This window comes from Dendrobates tinctorius, unplaced genomic scaffold (genome assembly GCF_039654945.1).
Source record: "Dendrobates tinctorius isolate UK_male_01 unplaced genomic scaffold, ASM3965494v1 ptg000078l, whole genome shotgun sequence".
In the NCBI taxonomy this organism is placed as follows: Eukaryota; Metazoa; Chordata; class Amphibia; order Anura; family Dendrobatidae; genus Dendrobates; species Dendrobates tinctorius.
The window spans coordinates 4,106,758-4,124,354 of record NW_027361746.1 but is presented as its reverse complement, the minus strand read 5'-3'; positions in this window follow the sequence as shown (position 1 = coordinate 4,124,354).

Sequence of the window (17,597 nt, the reverse complement as noted above, 5' to 3'; positions counted from 1 at the left end):
TAGGGAGAGATTTTGTTAAATGGATCTGAGCAAATTGCTCTGAGTAGGGAAAAATTATACACCATTTTTACTGTGGCAGTTGTGCAGCAAACACAAACGGCCAGACTTGGCTGGTTAACATCAATATATTGCTCCTGCAGTGTAGCCAATCCATCTGACTTGTGCAAATTTTCCTGCAATAGTAATACTGCAATTTTTTTCATTAGTGAACTTAATATACAACATTTTTCATGCTCCATTTGTGCCTCAAAACAAACAAAAAAGTTTGGTTAGAAATAGCATTGCTATATTTTTACTGTAGTCCAAGAAGTCCATCTGAAGTGGGCAAATTTTCCTGGCATTGTAATACTGGAATTTTTTCCAGCAGTGAAATTTTATATGACATTTATCATGCTCCAGTTGTGCCTCAAAACAAAAAAATAAAATGATTAGAAATAGCATCTCTATAATTATACTGCAGAAAAGAGGGTACACTGCAGAAAAGTGTCGCTAAAACTTAAATTTTAATTAATTATTTTTTAAAAAAGTTTTTACAATAATAATTCAAGCAGAAAGATCCATATTTTATCAGTGTATCAACAGTAGTGGACTGTAATCTGTTTGAATTTTGCATTTTTTAGGGCTTCAAGGAAGCTACAAAGAATTTGCTATTCCCAATAAGTAAAACTGCAAAATCTCAGATTGCTAATTATAAGGTGGAAGTGCATAGTTATATAGCAAGAGATCTACACAGTGCAGGATATATATAGAGTTTGTGGTAAATAGCCTATCAGCCTTAGGTACTAGGGATCACATTTCCATTGTAGCGCTCCATTTAGTAGAAGAATAGTAAGATAATAAATCAGAACAAAGTCAATATACTTACAAAGTGTCTATATACTTATGAGGTATATACAGCGCACCATTACCCCATCGAAGCCGTTTCGCCTATGCTTTTTCAAATCGCCCCCATTTGGCATTTTGAGGAGGCTCGTTGTTAAGGGGCTTGTGGAACGCACCAAATAATGTTAAAGTAAAAATAAGGTGCGTTTGCAGCCCGGGGTCCACCATGCAGAGATGTTACCTGCTGCCAGGTAATGGCAGATACAAAAAGGCGGTATAACAAACACGGGTTAATCTCACCCGGTATGTAAAAGGTGAACGCTGTTGCTTCACAGGGCCGCTATACCGCAAGGTGAGTGCTAGTGTCTTGGTCACAGGACCCTGCCCCAAGGACACAGGGATAGAGTCCCTCTAGACCCACTAGCATTCGGCACTGCAACTGTGGTGCCAGGAAGAGCATCTATAGGTTAATCGCACAAAGTGCATACAGCACCGCTTTGGTGGATGCCACTAACCAGCCTAAGCTTAGGTTCTGGAAAGTGCACTAATTGGGCACGGCACCACTCTGACGGATGATGCTGTACATGCGGCACAGTCGTGCCTTGTGCAGGATGGCACACTCTGGCGCTAACACATGTGTAGAGACCTGGGTGCACTGTGGCGCATAGACAATGCCACTACTAGGCGCTGACTCTAACTCTGATAATCCTATTACATGCACAATTAAGGGAGGGAAGTTATAATGAGTCATTCACCAGAAACATGCATCCATCATCACACACACCAGTACATAATTCTATATTAACTCATGGTTGGGCAGCCATGCAAACCTTTTATAGTTGCAGGCTTCCAGGACCTTCCCTGTGGTCCAATCGGAGCAGCAACAGGACCTGAGCATGTGACCTCCGGCCTCCAATGAGAGGTCATCCCACAGGCATGCTCAGTGGCGTGAAAGAGGGACTTAGTCCCAGGAGCTGCTCGCTGCTGGCTAGTGCAGGTTGCTATAGCTGAACCAGGGAAGGCAGCAGCAACCAAGCCGACAGCACTAGCTTGAGCAAGATGCTGGGATCGACGTCTTTGCTGAGCATGACTCTCTGCAGTCTGGACTGAATGGGAGACCGCAGAAGGCAAGGCTCGGGATTCCTCCTATGCAGATGCGGAGACCTGATGCCTAACACTCATCTGGCAGGCTTGAGGCCTTGTGTGTGTTCACTGGCTGATGCAAACTTATGCCATGTGTAAAATCCAGTGTCCGTTTTTGTAAATTTACACAAATTGAATTTAAATTGTTTGAAATTTCCAGGTTTACCAATTCCTAAAAAATGTGACTTGAAGTAGGTTTGCATCAAATGGATTTGCTCATCTCTATTTCCATGCTACTTTGCTATTCTATGTTTCAAAAAAACAGAAACCAAAGCATATAGTGGCTAGCAAAAATAAATACAGGTCAATGAATACATATATATCGTATGAGCTGGAAAATTTCCAAGCAGCACAACATGGGTTTCTAGTGCCCGGGAAAAGACAAATATTTTGTGCTCCCTAATCTATGGACCATTAGCACTCCATGAGTCCCTTCCAAAAATTCAGAATTGGCTCTGACTAGACCTTAGGGACCCGTTACACATAGCGACGCTCAAGCGATCCCGACAATGATACGACCTGGTAAGGATCACTGGTACCTCACTACATGGTCATTAGTAAGCTGTCAACAGGCAGATCTACTCAACGATGTAGCAACGATACGACGATCAGTATGAAAACCTTGGTGGTCGATGGGACCTTGTCACACAGCAGCTATTCTGACGACTTAGACCTCGATAGGCGTGCTTCAGCATTGCCTTTTCCATGCCCCTCTGCTCCGATTGGTGGCCACTACTGCTCTATCACTACGCGGTTTGCTTCAGCAGCTCAGACAGGGACGCGACAGCAAACCGTGTAGTGAAATCCACGAATAATAACGCACTAGCGACCCCGTGTCATTGACTGTGGATCCACGAATAAAAATGCACTAGCGACTCAGACAGGGACGCTGAAGGAAAACCGTATAATACGATCCACAGCGCTCAGGAACAAAGGATGGAAGCGCTACTACATTGTCTTCTTTTATGACGAGGTCGCCCAATTAGAGAATGATAGCGCAGTAGTGGCCACCAATCGGAGCTGAGGGGCATTGACAAAGCAAAATCATGCCTGCGTCCCTGAGTTCTGAGTTGCCAGCAAGGTCGCTCGTCGTTGTTATGGGGTCAAACACAGCAATGCTTGCTGGCCAGTGGGACATCAATGATCTAAAAATGGCCTAGGACATTAGAGCATGATCAGCGATATCGCAGCGGGGGGCCGATTGCCGCTATGTGTCACACGTAGCGAAATCGCTGGGAGGTCGCTGTTGCATCACAAAACCTGTGACGTTTCAGCGATCTCGCTAACGATCTCGCTATGTTTGAAGTACCCTTTAGTCTAACTCCTCTCTCCCCAAATTGAAATCTTCTGTTCTCCTGTGTTACATTCTGTGCTCTGCACATGACTTAGTACTTCAATAAGAAGCTTTGCCGCTGTCATTTTGATCACTGCCGATGCAGAGCATAGCAGTTGAGATTACATTATTGTTGGCTGCTGTGCTCTGCTGTATACAGCATCCAAGATGACAAAGCTGTCAATGAAAATGAAGTATTGAATGTGAAGCATGTGCTCACATTCAGCACTTTCTTATTCTAAACTATGTCATCTTGATTGATGCCTATGCCTATGACATAGTCATCTCAACTTCTGCTCTCTACATAGGCATTGGAGGTAAAGACCGAGACAATAAAGCAGTCTGCTCGCTAAACTAAGAGTTCATTGTGACACTCATAGTGAAAGAAGTGGTGCATGCCACTAAATAGATTCCCTAGCCTCAGACAGTGCAGAGAGGGATGGGTGGGCTGATATTTACCACCCAAAGAAATTTGTATCCAAGGTAATTGCCTCTGTGACTCTGTTATGAGTCACTGCTTATTGATACATTCAGAAAAGTAAACAACTAATGCTTTGAGACAAAAACCTAACAAGATAAATGATATAGCTAAGGGAACTGAAGGTAAATTAATCAAATTTGCAGACTATGCAAAGCTATATAGGATAGCTAACACTAGAGAAGACAGAGAAAGGATTTAGATGAATCTAGATAAACTTGAACAATGGGCAGCGACTAACAGTATGGTGTTTAACAGGGGAAAATGCAAGATTCTACATCTAGGCAATAAAAATGAAAATTACATCTATAGGATGGGAGGAATAAAACTAATCAACAGCACATGTGAAAAAGACTTGGGAATAATAGATTAAGGCTATGCGCACACGTATTTTTGGTTTCTGCGGATTTTCCCCCTGCGGATTTGTAAAAATCCGCAGGTAAATTTCAGGTCAAAAGACCTGCGGTTTACCTGTGGATTAGGCTGCGGTTTTGCCCTGTGGTTTATCACCTCTACAATGGAGGAGATGGTAAACTGCAGCGGAATCCGCAGAAAAGAAGTGACATGTCATTTCTTTCTGCGGATTTGAAACCGCACCAAAACCGCGCGGAAAATTCCGCAGCGTGTGCACAGAGGTTTCCATTTTAGATAAGGTAAAATGGTACTGTACAATGCAGCAGATTGTGCTGCGGACCCGCAGGGCCAGAAACGCTGCGGATCTGCAGCAAAATCCGCAACGTGTGTACATAGCCTAATACAGCAGAAAAGGGGCAGCAGTGCTTACCTGCCCAGGTCTCTGGACGAATGCACTCTCAGGATGCAGCAAACCCATGTAGTAAAGATGACAGCAACACAGGTACAAAATACTGATAAGACAATCACTCGCAGCCTACCAATTCATGAAGGGGGTGATTGCTTAATATATGTGTTATGAATGGGTCACCGAGGAGGATGGCAGGAACAGGCTAAGCCACCAGAAGACCAGAGAGGTTGGTAACTAAGCGGATTGCAGACCCCGGATCCTATCCACTCAGCTAGCAGTAGCCGTGGAGCGTTCCTACAATGCCCTAGACGCTTCGTCACAGCCGGAGGACTAACTAAGCCTAAAGACAGAAAGGTGAAATCTAAACTGCCCCGGAGCAGATCCCCAAAGGAATAGACAGCCCCCAAACATATATTGTCGATGAGACACAAACACAGGCAAAGAACAGACTGAGCAAACGGTGGGGCCCAAGCTGTCTAGACAGGACAGGACCGGACAGAAAAGATACCGTCTGCAATCACACACAAAAAGTCCAACACTTCTGATATACAAAAAATCTGAGGTCACACGACCTCACCCCCCCGCTAGATCAGCACTCTGGTATAAACTGGCAGCAAGCAAAAAAGATACTAACATAACAGGGGACTTAACAAGCTGCAACATATGAAGCAGGGCCCAGCACTGCCCCCAGCAGGGAGCACACTGAACCCTAACAGCAGAACAGAAAGCAAAAAAAACACAGCCAGATTAGATGCAAAGGATTAGCAAAAGAATCACTTAGCTGAATAATGTAGATCAGGCAGGGGACAAAAGAACTCCAGATGCATGCAGAGGAAATCACAAGCAACCTCCAAGAGCAGACAGCTCAATTATATGCTCTCAGCCAGCAATCCCAGGTTCCCAATCATTGTCGTCAGGTGGAGAACCTCCATCCACCTGGCCAGCTCCACTACACTCAGTAACCACCAGAGGGAGCAGAGGGAGCTTCAGCCCAGAACTTCGAGAAGGGAATTCACAACATATATGATTGCAAAAAAGTGGCTTATATGTTCATACACAGGTAATGCACAGTATCTGGTTTACAGCCTATTAGTGACACCCGAACTATTAGATAAATGCATCCCATGTGAACGGACGCCCCAGTGTACAAGACCAAAAATGCTGGGCTTGGCTGTACTGAAAAGTAAAGTGCAGAAAATATTTATAAATATGTGAAGTATTGGCCAATATTTTGACCAATATATGCAAGCTCGCAACTCACGTCAAGGGTCCTCACACTTACAAGTCATCACACTAAACTTAATAGCAAAGCCACAAAAAGAGAACTAAAAATCCTCCAAAAATTCAAGAATTAATCCAGCAGCCCCTTAATTAATGCTGCTGCTTCTTTTCTGCTGTATTAATTCTTTAATTTTTAGAGGATTTATAGTCTTCTTTTTGTGGCTTTGCTATTATACTAATAGATTACATACTGCAAAGGAGTCAATAGTGTGATGCAGCAGCAAAAAAGCAAACACAGTTGTAGGATGTATTAAGAGAAGCAAAGAGTCTAGATCATGTAAAGTAATTATCACCCTCTACTACTCATTGGTCAGGCCTCATCTGGAATACTAATGGAGAATGCTCATGAATGGCAGCAACATAATATGGCATACCTAAGACATATTATATGTCCTTTAAGTGCCTATGTAGTACAGCTGCAGAGGACAACAATATAGACCTATCGCTAATCAATAACATGAGAGAGGGGTGGTGTAAACACCACAGTAAACTACAACAGGTCCATTATTAAAAAAGTATAAATCTTTATTGAAACAACTTTAAATAGGCTAGAGTCAAAGACAGTGAACAAATGGCACAAGCGCGGACACAACCACGCTGAAAAAACATAATCAAATCACCAAGGTGAGACACGCTGACCCTGGTAGTCCTGGTTGTGCCACTCACTTGAGGTAATTATGCACATGTTGACATTTTAACCAATGATAGATTGCATTCATGGTACTGTTCTTTTTCGAACTTAGTATTTCAGCGTGTATTGCAGCTCTGTGTGCTGACCACAGTTTTGATAGATGGGATCATGGGGATCTGTAGATTATACATTTATTGTGGTTGGTGCAGATTCTCACTTTGGTGATTTGACTATGCTTTTTCAGCCATGGTTCTCTCAATTGACATATGATAGCATTCTATATGTTAGGCTTCCCGGGTCAGAGTGCTCTTTCCCATAGCTGCGTGGTTGTGTCCATGCTTGTGCCATTTGTTGTGCCACTGTCTTTGTGTCTAGCCTATTTAAAGTTGCTTCAATAAAGATTTATACTTTTTTATTAATGGACCTGTGGTTGTTTCCTGTGGTGTGTACACTATTCCTCTCTCATCTCATCTGGAATACTGTATCCAGTTCTGGGCACCACATTTTTAAAAAAAAAACATTGAAAAACTGCAGCAAGTTCAGGGAAGAGCTACCAGGATGGTGAGTGGATTGCAAAGTATGTCCTATGAGGAACGGTTAAAGGATCTGGTAATGTTTAGCTTGCAAAAAAGAAGTCTAAGAGGAAACTTAACATCTGTCTACAAATATATGAAGGGATGTCAGTCTAGAAGGATCATCATTATTGTCATTTGCACATGGAAATGTGAGAAGCAATGGAATGAAACTGAAAGGAAGAGGATACAAATTAAATATTTAAAAAAACTTTTTGACAGTTAGGTTGATCAATGAGTGGAACAGGCTGCCAACAGAGGTGGTGAGTTCTCCTTCAATGGAAGTCTTCAAACAGAGGCTGGACAGACATCTGTCTGAGATGGTTTAGTGAATCCTGCATTTAGCAGGGGTTTGGACATGATGACCCTTGAGGTCTTTCCAACTCTAACATTCTATTAAATCAATGGGTGGAGTGTAGAATATAACCCAGTACCAGGCAGGAAGGCCGGTCCTGAAGCACCTGAGCAAGGTAGTTCTTGAAACAGCCAGTATGGAGAAACCCATTGTATGATAGAGTGCCATCCAAAAAAAGTGCAGCGTAAATGTCCAAAAGGAAAGGAGGCAGCACTCACCATTCTGGGCCTTGATGTTTTATTCACAAGCAGGCAAAAACATTGCGGTGAGGGAGAAAAGGTGGAGACAACGTAGACTACAGCCATAGCCTACTGGAAGCGTGTAATGGCCATAGTGCTATGTTGTCTCCACCACTTCTCCCGTACTGCAATGTTTTTACCTGCTTGTGAGTAGAGAATTAAGGCCATGTGCACACGATGCAGATTTGCAGCGGTTCTGCAGCGGATTTTACCGCGCAGAAACGTTGCATATCCGCATTGTGATGTACAGTAGCCTTAAAATCAATGTAAAAAAAAAACCGCTGTGCAGACGCTGCGGATTTTTCCGCGCGGTTTTCCTGCGGTACAAAATCCTCAGCATGTTACTTCTTTTGTGCGGTTTTCCATCTCCCCTGTCACCAAATCCGCAGGGGGAAGACCGCAATGGAAAACCGCACAAAAACCGCATGAAAAATGGAAGAAATCCGCAGGAAAAATGCAGGTCATTTGACCTGCGGATTTCTTCCATTCTGCGCGGAAAAATCCGCAGGGCCAAAAAGTACGTCTGCACTCAGCCTAACTCCCAGAATTGTGAGTGCTACCTCCTTTCTTTTTGGACACTAACAGTCTATGATTCTATGAAGTCACTCCAAATGCACACTGAAATTTACTGAAAAACCCAAATATGCACTAAAATAAACAGAAAATGATCTAAAAACAATAACAAAACAAAAATAAAGAGTGTCAATATACTATATATCCCTAGTTATCAATAAAAAGATTGGGGTATCTATGTGAACTGTTGGTGGGATAAATATCTCAGAAGCTGTTTGCTGGAAGAAGCAACAATTGGTTACTAAGCACTTAGATACAGGCTTGGATAGCTAGCTAAATCTTTGACAAGGATAAAGTAGAGTTCAACTATGACAGCAAATGATATAACAAAAATACAATTAACTCCATCCCAAAATACCACACATATGAATAAACAGTCTAAAATGAATATTTATAAAGGTGGACATTTACCAATGTTAGTAGGCTGTGACCTCTTCCCATGCAGTCTGAAATAGTTTTCTATCATTTTTCTAAATTCTGAAAATTCTCGGCACGGTTAAAGTGTAAACTATGGTTAGAATGATGGTTGTTTTTTATGTGTTTCTTATTATACAGTAGTATCTTTTATTTTTTTTTTCAATTATCCTTACTACATGATTTTCTCTGATCCGCTCCAGATAAAGGGCTAAACTGTAGTCTAACAATTAGTTGATAAAATTCTATGAATGAGAGCTTATATTCTATTTTTACTATTTGGAAAACAAGAACAATAGATATGCCCTAGATGAAAATCAATTCTTTTACAAATACACAGTTAAAGTTCACATTATAAACTCTTCCCTGTTTCCCTGTAGAAACACGCATATACAATTCCAAGTGCAACATTTTAAATAAAACAGGTAAACTACATTATAGGGTAATAGATTTATTTTAATGGGACTAATTTTTCTTTGACAACACAATGGCCTTGAGATTGGCATGACTAGAACAGACAGCGAATAAAAAAGGGCATCTGCCGCGGGGGAATAAAGACAAAAAAACAACAATTTGCATGGTGAACTAGCTTTATATTGTTGCGGCTCGTGTCACATTGTACAGAACAATAGTATTAAAGCTCCCTTATGGCCTATTCTAAAGAGCTACCATGCTGCTTTCCTCTAAGGAAACACCTCTTAGGCGACTTTCTCCTGATGGGGCTTTGTTGGATCACAGCGAGAGACTAAACTTCAAGCCTTGATCTCTCTCTAAGAGGAAGTTCAACTGAATTCAATTTGCTCCTCTGCCTTTTTGTAATGAGGCAGGGAGCATGGATGTAAGCCCCATGATAATGCAGAACAGATGGGCAACTTGTGTCTAATTAGATTTAGGACAGTATTTCTGTATATTGCTTATTGCTTAATTTCACACTTGTTACAACAACAGCAGTTTAGAGAAGAAAATCCTCTCCTGTCTAATTAAGCACTTATCCGAGATATTTCAATACAACTTCTGAAACTTCAAGGGTCATAGTATTATATTGCTACAGCTCTCAAGGAACATAATTCAGCATTTCATATGTGACTGATACTGATTACTATTATCGATCTATTTATCTATCTATCTATCTATCTATCTATCTATCTATCTTTTACTAGAGTTGAGAAAAATGTCAGTTTTCAGGACTCTAGATCGGTGTCCATGTCAGCACACTGCTAGAAAGACCAGGATCCTATGAAGTTCATCGACCAACACGCGAACGCCAAGGCTTTGGTTACTTCTGGAATTTACAAGACATCACACAACATCATGATGGATACATCAAAGACCCCCAAGATGCTGACATTTGAATGCTGGCTAAGAAATGTAAGGCTACTTTCACATTAGCGTTTTTTAGCGCAGCGCTTCATGCGCAATAGAAACGCATTTTTTGCATGCGTTTGCTTTTTTCAGGCGCATGCGTTTTAACCAGTTTCTAGCCATGCTAACGAATTTGTTTTTTAACGCAGGCATGCGCATGTCCATGTGCACGCCTGCGTTTCCATAGACTGTAATGCGTTATTTTGTCACATTCCATGCGCAAGTGTGCGCATGCGTTTTTTTTTCCGCCATTGGATGGACCCAAAAATGCAGCAGGTTGTGCTGGCACGCCTAGGCGCACACCTTAAAAAAATGCATGCGCACGAAAACGCATATGAACGCGTGCAAATGCAAGACCATGCGCCACCATGTTAAACATAGGTGCGCATGATGCATGCGCATGGACGAGCACGATGCGCTGCGCAAAAAAAACGCTAATGTGAAGCCAGCCTAATATGACATTAGATAACATTGACATACTTCTAATATCCCCAGATGGAGCCACTATGGGGAGTTGTGTCTTCCCCCAGCCCCAGTCCGGCGTCTCGATTTTTAACATATTTTCATCCTCAGAATGCAGATCTGGTTGAATACAATGGTGAAACAGTGAATTGTCAGCTCTCTGCTACATTTTTCAGCCTTATGAGTCTGAGTCTCATCGCAGCTGCAAAAATTAAATTATTAGATTGGTCCCTACAGCACAGAGCCTCGATCCACACACAGCACTGACTGGAGCCACACATAGGAGTTATGGTGCTAGGTGAGTATTTTTTCTATTTTTTTATCAATTAGTACTTATTGAGAGTACTGTGGGGCCTCATTATGTGTTTGGGGAAATTTTGAGTGATCACTATGGTGGTTTCATAATGTGTGTGGGAGAACATGCAGGCATCAAACTGTTGGGGGGATTGTCACAGTAGGAGCATCATACTGTGGGGGTGTCACTTTAGGAGCATCATACTGTGAATAGAAGAACTGTGGGGGCATCATACCATCAAGGAGAGGATATTATGGGGAATCAAACTGTGGTGGGATCACTATGGGGGGTATTACTCTGTGTTGGAAACACTGTCCGGCATTGTACTGTGTTGAGGCACTGTTGGGATATTATACTGTGTTAGAAGTACTTTAGGAACATCATATCATGTTAGGGCACCATGGGGATGTCATACAGTTTTGGGATTCATGTAGAGCATCATATTGTGTTGGAGTCACAATGGGAGCATCATATTGTTAATTTATTGTACAGACTGATTTTGTGGCGGAATTGACTATGGAGGTATCATACCATGTGTGAGAAGCTTTTTATGGCAATATACTGCACTTGTATTAGATAAGTGCCAATACCTTGCCTACTACAATCAATATTTTTTAGGGGGAGTGCCATGTGATATCTTTGAATATCCCTGCTTGTCAACTTCTAGTTCCGTGGGATCCAACCGCTGATATCTCCTCAGTAGAAAAGGAACGTTTGACATGCACTGTTTGCTTTTTTATGAGATTGACTTGAAAATTTGGGTGCTGTACTTAATGATGTCCGAAAGTTTAATATACCGTAAATGGATCACGCAGACTGCTGCTTTTTTTAAGTTGGGGTGCATTAATGACCTGCTCTGGCAGTTGTTTAAATGCATAGCTTAAGCACAAAGCTACTATCCCGCAAAAACATGATATGTATACCCTGGTGTATATGTACCACCGATTAATAGTGGTTATAGACGATATCTCCTAGTTCCTCTGTAGAGTTGTTCTCTATCTCCAACAGCGAAAGTGCCCCAAATCATAGGTCACCTCTTTATTACTTTTACATCTAGTCAGACATTTGTAGAAACTGATACTCGTATAGTTTAGACTGTAAGTTGATCACATCGATATCAGCAGCTTGGCCGATGTTAGTCTACTCTGTATTGGGGTCTTTAGGAATGATATTTATTCATGCCACCTCAGATAGTTTGATAATTCTTTATATAAAAATTACATCATCCCACGTGAAGATACAATATTATTTTATCAATATTAGTAAAAATCTGTAACAAGTTATTGTTATCCCCCTAACATGCTCAATTTATAGTGTTATTTTACTCGTGAGTAATAATCCTTTGGGCCTCTACAGCCTAGAGGGCATTTGCTCCCTAATAACTAAGTCTCTGCTTAATTGATTGTGGTGAGACTCACACCCATGTTGCGAATGGGGCTCTGTAGTGTCCTGATAGAATTGAACAACGGACATATCTGCACCATGACTCCATTCATTGTCTATAAGACTGCTGGAAATAATCATGTACAGTAGTCTGATAGTCCATAAGTGTAGCAATGGTAGACATGATGGCCATTGCCCTATTCAGATGGAGCACTTCAGAGCCCTATTTAGAGGATAGATGGTTGCTCCAATTGGGAGACCCTCTGAAATCAGCAATCGTGTGGATAGATACTAACTAGTTAATTTGGGACATTCTTTTAAAATGGAGTCTGTTAGTACAACATGACTATTGAAACCCAAAACAGACACTCCCTTGGGAAGGCCAAACAGTTCTGTACACTTTCGGCCTACTTGTTTTCCATCTATCTCCATCCAGCTCTTTATTGATAGACAGCTTTAGCATTACCGGAGGCAGGGATAATTGAAAACAAGAAGGTGGGAAGAAGCACCAAACTGTTCGGCCAAGCCAAGAGTGTGCTGATCACCTCTGCTTGGTTTGAAAATGTAAAACAGCACAAAAGTACCTAAACTACTTCACACTCTCAAAACCACTCAGAAATATTGTGGGATCCATATCAGGCTCACTTATAGGAAATATAACATTTAACATAGGCCACAATTACACCATCCTTGTGAGTAAGCATCATCTGAGTCACAGGGGTGACACATTTCCTGAAATTGAAATGATAGCAACAACATAAATGAAAATAAATCAGAAACCACAGTAAACAGCTATCACCTCATTCCCTGGTCTAGAATAATTCTTGCGTTTTGGATGTCACATTTACCATTATCATTTATAAAGTCCCGGCCTCATTCATCTGCTTTTGTAGAAAAAAAAATAGCGAAAGAAAAACAAGTCTCAGCTGCTTTGCACAATTTTACATTGAGGTAATAAATAATTCAATGTGCTAATTTGACAGATGACTCTCCGGGAGCTTGGCCGGTACCATTACGAGCATCATTAGGCCATGATATGCATGACAAGCATTGGCCATTCAGCAAATGTCCTTCACTTGTTTACCCCTAAAGAGCTGTACCATGCACAATTAGCTAATGAAGCATTGCAAGCCTTTCTCCCCTGCAATTTCACTGTATCAATGCGGACAATGCAGAGGGAAATGACATAAAATAAATTATAAGCAATTTTAAATTTCTATGATTGCCTCATGCTAACAATCCGCATTCAGTAGAAATTGAGCAAAATGTTATTAAAAGAAATAGTAGGAAGAGAATTAGTTTTAGTCAGATTATACCTGCCATAGTATTGTGCTCATAAACAGTGTGACAGAGACCTGTAATAGCTGCTGACTTTGTTTTTACCCCCTGACAGTTAGAAATGTGCGGATAAAATTAGTTTCCTTTACAAATGTACCAGGACTTATATTCACCTTTCATTTCCCTGCATGACACCTAGAGATGTAATAAGGGCTGTAAGGGTTTCTATTAGGGCGCATTCAGAAGTCTGGGCAAATGGGACCACAATAGAGGGACCGGATGCGAACCTCCCGACCTGAGCGTGACAGCTGCATAGAAATATAGGAAGTTGTCTTGCTAGGGTTCAGGAGAGCCGCCAGCCACTCTGTGCATTGTGATCTGATCTCAGTCTGATTTATACGGCTCGCTGACTGCGCCCTTAGCAATTCTAATAAAACTGGGGTGTGAAGATTTAGCTAAAGTGAATTAGCCATACCACCGTTTTTGGATAATATGGGTGAATTTATCAACAATTTTGTGCCTTTGTTGGGGGGTATCAAAGTTTAAAAATTTGTCTTACTTCATTTTTTATACAAACACTTTTTTTTTTTTTTTTTGCTTTTTATGATTTTATGTCACTATTGAAATTTGATTGGAAAAATCAACATGATTAGTTTTGCAAACATGTTTAACCCAAATGCATTGCTTCAGTAGTAGGAAGGCGAGTAAAGTAGCTAAAATAGCTGCAGGTACAAATGTTAAAGATGTGACCAATTTATCAAAGTACAAGACAAATATTATGAAATAAATTTGTACACCAGCAAAGTTACAAACAATTCAATTTAAAAAATTCTCTAAAGAAAAGTTCCCACATATATTTTACATTGGGATAACTCTAGGAGAAGAAATTAATCATTAATGGCAGTCTTGAAGCCAGGTTTTCGTAAGGGGATTTTCCTACTATGACCTAACCTAATCATTATAGGTGAGTGACTCAGTCAAAATTCAAAGTTTATGTGGTGTTTCCCGGGAAATTTGATTCATTGGGAAGATATTCTCTGGATATTAAAGTTCCTTATTATGCTCTGGGGTCAATGATGCACATTCTCTGCAGAACCCTCCTGGCTGACATGAAACCGCGTTCACGGCAGTGTGAAAGGACCAAAGATTCCATCATGAGCAGTAGGGGACCAGAAGATCCAGCAACGACGAGACTACCCACAATGAGTAGTGGAGGGGCCAGAGAGATGAACACTAAGGAAAGTATATCAATTTGATGGCAAATTGTGCTACAGAAAAATGGTGGCTACTGGACTTCTTTTTGCTCAATCCACACAGAAGCAAATCTCAAAAACATCTGCATTATGACAAATGTGGAATTTTGTAAAATTTGAGTACAATTTCACTCAAATATACTCACACACCTATACTAAGGTTCAATATCAAATTGGTAGGAGTCCAATACCAGGTACCCCCTCTGGTTAGCTTTTAACACCTCTGGCAATGTGTGGATGCAGTGCACTCCATCACTCTGTTTAATAGTTGCTCGGATATTCTGCAGATCATCTAAATATGAGCTTATTTGCTATTTATAAATCTTGCTAAAACCTCATTTGCACAGCTAATCATTCATTTTTTTTACAAATCCCAAGAGTTGTGTAAAATTAGAAAAGGTTGCAAATTTTTTGTGCAAAATTTGTGTGTGCTAAAATTTGTGCCTTGATGCAGGGATAATAGCTTTGTATGTATGTCATCTAAAAGTGGGTACTCGGAGTCTTGCCTGTTAATATGAGCCCTTCTTCAAGATGCAATTTCAAAGTCAACTTAACCCCTTCATGACCCAGCCTATTTTGACCTTAATGACCTGTCCATTTTTTGCAATTCTGACCAGTGTCCCTTTATGAGGTAATAACTCAGGAACACTTCAATGGATCCTAGCGATTCTGAGACTGTTTTTTCGTGACATATTGGGCTTCATGTTAGTGGTAAATTTAGGTCGATAATTTTTGCGTTTATTTGTGAAAAAATCAGAAATTTGGTAAAAATTTAGAAAATGTTGCAATTTTCACATTTTGAATTTTTATTCTGTTAAACCAGAGAGTTATGTGACACAAAGTGGTTACTAACTAACATTTCCCACATGTCTACTTTACATCAGCACAATTTTGGAAACAAATTTTTTTTTGTTAGGAAGTTATAAGGGTTAAAATTTGACCAGCGATTTCTCATTTTTACAACAAAATTTACAAAACCATTTTTTTTAGGGACCACATCACATTTGAAGTCACTTTGAGGGGTCTATATGGCAGACTATACCCAAAAGTGACACCATTCTAAAAACTACACCCCTCAAGCTACTCAAAACTACATTCTAGAAGATTATTAACCCTTCTAGTGTTTCGCATGAACTAAAGCAACATGGAAAGAAAAAATGGACATTTTAATTTTTACAACAAAAATTTTCTTTTAGCATCAAATTTTTCATTTTCACATAGGCAACAGGATAAAATGGATCCCAAAAATTGGTTGGGCAATTTCTCCTGAGTACACCGATACCTCATATGTGGTCATAAACCACTGTTTGGGTGCATGGCAGGGCTCAGAAGGGAAAGAGCGCCATTTGACTTTTGAATGGAAAACATGCTGGAATATTTAGCGGACACCATGTCGCGTTTGGAGAGCCCCTGTGTGCCTAAACATAGGAGCTCCCCCACAAGTGACCCCATTTTGGAAACTAGACCCCCCAAGGAACTTATCTACATGCATAGTGATCACTTTGAACCCCCAGGTGCTTCACAAATTGATCGGTAAAAAAAAAGTACTTTTTTTCACAAAAATTTTCTTTTAGCCTCAGTTTTTTCATTTTCATATGGGCAACAGGATAAAATGGATCCTAAAATTTGTTGGGCAATTTCTCCAGAATACAACGATACCTCATATGTCATCATAAACCACTGTTTGGGCGCACGACAGGGTCCGTAAGTGAAGGAGCGCTATTTGACTTTTTGAATGGAAAATTAGCTCCAATCGTTATCGGACACCATGTCGCGTTTGGAGAGCCCCTGTGTGCCTAAACAGTGAAAACCCCCACAAGTGACACCATTTTGGAAACTAGACCCCTTATGGATCTTACCTAGATGTGTAGTGAGCACTTTGAACCTCCAGGTGCTTCACAGAAGTTTATAACGCAGAGCAGTGAAAATAAAAAATTATTTTTTTCCTCAAAAATGATTTTTTGCATCCTATTTTTTATTTTCGCAAGGGTAACAGGAGAAATTGGGCCACAAAAGTTGTTGTGCAATGTGTTCTGAGTACACCGATACCTCATATATGGGGGGGACCACTGTTTGGGCGCACGGCAGGGCTCAGAAGGGAAGGAGCGCCATTTGACTTTTTGACATTAAAATTACCTCTAATCGTTAGCGGACACCATGTCGTGTTTGGAGAGCCCCTGTGTGCCTAAACATTGGAGCTCCCCCACAAATAACTCCATTTTGGAAACTAGACCCCCTAAGGAACTTTTCTAGATGCATAGTGAGCACTTAGAACCCCCAAGTGCTTCACAAAAGTTTATAACACAGTGCCGTGAAAATAAAAAATATTTTTTTTAACTCAAAAAATTATTTTTTAGTGCACAATTTTTTATTTTTACAAGGGTACCAGGAGAAACTGGACCCCAAAAGTTGTTGTCCAGTTTGTCCTGAGTACGCTGGTACCCCATATGTGGGTGGGGGCCACTGTTTGGGCACACGTCGGGGCTCGGAAGGGAAGTAGTGACGTTTTGGAATGCAGACTTTGATGGAATGGTCTGCGGGTGTCATGTTACATTTACAGAGCCCCTGATGTACCTAAACTGTGGAAACGCCCCACAAATGACCCCATTTTGGAAACTAGACCCCCCAAGGAACTTATCTAGATGTGTGGTGAGCACTTTGAACCCCCAAGTGCTTCACAGAAGTTTATAACACAGAGCCGTGAAAACAAAAAATCATTTTTTTTGCTTAGAAAAAAAGATTTTAGCCAGCATTTTTTTTTCCACAAGGGTAACAGGATAAATTGGACCCCAAAAATTGTTGTCCAGTTTGTCCTGAGTATGCTGATACCCCATATGTGGGTGGGGACCACTGTTTGGGCACACGTCGTGGCTCGGAAGGGAAGTAGTGGCATTATGAAATGCTGACTTTGATGGAATGGTCTGCGGCCGTCATGTTACATTTGCAGAGCCCCTGGTGTG